This window comes from Echinops telfairi, unplaced genomic scaffold, assembly GCF_000313985.2.
Source record: "Echinops telfairi isolate 266 unplaced genomic scaffold, ASM31398v2 ScPeMD7_5868;HRSCAF=6743_1, whole genome shotgun sequence".
Lineage (NCBI taxonomy): Eukaryota > Metazoa > Chordata > Mammalia > Afrosoricida > Tenrecidae > Echinops > Echinops telfairi.
This window is the reverse complement of record NW_022109768.1, coordinates 7,282,635-7,284,400: the sequence shown is the minus strand read 5'-3', so window position 1 is coordinate 7,284,400 and position 1,766 is coordinate 7,282,635. Positions and strand designations below refer to the sequence as shown.

The 1,766-nt window shown below is 36.9% G+C and overlaps 1 protein-coding gene across 1 annotated transcript in view; it reads right to left on the bottom strand.

Moving 5' to 3' along the window:
- LRBA (LPS responsive beige-like anchor protein) overlaps nucleotides 1-1,766 on the bottom strand; it is a 752,417-nt gene that overhangs the window by 72,151 nt on the left and 678,500 nt on the right. The gene's annotated exons all lie outside the window — the stretch shown is intronic.

Here is a 1,766-nt window from a genome sequence, read left to right as displayed (position 1 = left end):
GGCAGTGCATGTGGGTGAGGCAAGATGCTAGTCCATGAGTCATGAGGACTATGAAGGTTTGAGTCAAAGTTGGTCTGATCTCATTGATCATTCTAGCAGACCTCTCTGGCTGCTCTGTGGAAACGAGACTGTAGCTTGGTAAGGGGAAAGCAGGGGGACTAGGTCTCCTTGGTGAATTCCTGTCGTAGACTATGTGGAGAGGTGGTGGTGGCCATGACGGACAGACGTGAATGGCTTCCCAGTATATCTTGAGTCAACCTTGCTGTTCTTCATCACCAACTTCGTACGCCCTCCATCCTGACCACACGGTTTCTGTCTTTCCGTCACGGCGCCACATTCACTCCTTCTCACATGGTACGTCCTCTGCTTCGAATGGCCCTTTCTTTCCTTTGCGTCACCTGCCTAACTACGTAGTCCTCAAAGATGTCACTCACACCGTGATTGCTCGAGTCAGATACTCTGGTTGTTCTCTTTTGTGCTATCATATAGAGCACATGCATATTACTCATAGCGTTTCACATTTAAAGAAATACATATCTGATTATGTGTGTGTACATTTACATTTAAATGTACCACCTCTTGCCAAGTAATCTGCATCAGTGAAGTGTTTCCTATCTTTTAGATATAGTAAATACCATTTTAGGTGGGAAATAACAGACGAGGATTTTGGATATGTAAGTAGAAAATTGTCCTACAAACCATGTGTGTAAACAGAAATATATTCTAGATATTTTAAATTAAGGAAAATATGTTTATTAAATCTTTTAGGAAAGAAATATTATTTTGTAAAATATATATTTAATCTGTCATATATTTATTCTGTCGATTGGATTTTTTCTCAGTCCCCCCCCCAAATTAAAACTAATTCATATGCTTACTCATGCTGAGCCTAAATTAAGTTTATTCTAATTTTTAAAAAAATTTCTTCTTTCCTTGTTTGTTTCTTTTAAAATGATTGCTAAGACTCTACTTGAAGAAAGAAAAGTGAAAGAACAAAGGAAATTGGGCTAAATGATCAGAAATCACCTTATTTCTACCTATGTATTCATTATCTTGAAAAGAATAGATGTATTGTTAGGGAAAATAGATTAAAAATGGTAGAAACAGAGAAAACAAAAGAAGGTATTACCAAAGAGAGAAAGAGGGAAAAAAGCAGTGCTGGGTCTGTTAGCATGAAAAGCTGAAGATGAGATTATTATATACATCCTTAAATTGACGCCACATATATTTTAAGAGATTAGCATATTTGCCTGAAGTAATCCTTTCTGGTATGTGATGTATGTAAATGAAGACAAAGCTGTGTATTGATAACACAGCTGCTTTCTAAAAATTAAAAACAACATAAAAGTGTAATGTGCTGCAGGCTGTTTCTCTGATTATTCTTTTTCCTCCATGGTTATCATTTTTACTGTTTAGTGCTTTTAGATAGAGATTATTTTTATGATTACTTACCATACCATACGTATTAACATCCATAGGTGGAAAAATTCACTCTACAAGAGAAATTTCCCCAATGGGAATGGCGCTTTCCCCAAGGAGTAGGTGCAGACATGATTTGTAGGAAGTCAACTTGCCTGTGTGAGACTGTGAAAATAGATGTGTGTTTCAAATGGGAATAAATATAGAATAGTGAACAGAGAAAAATGAAAGGAACAGCTAGAGAAGTCAGACGCAAGTCTAGTCTGCTGGTTTAAATACTGAAAAATAGCACGAGTCTATCCTGGGGCCACTACTGCAATTTTGCAAAGACAATGTAGTCATAGAAG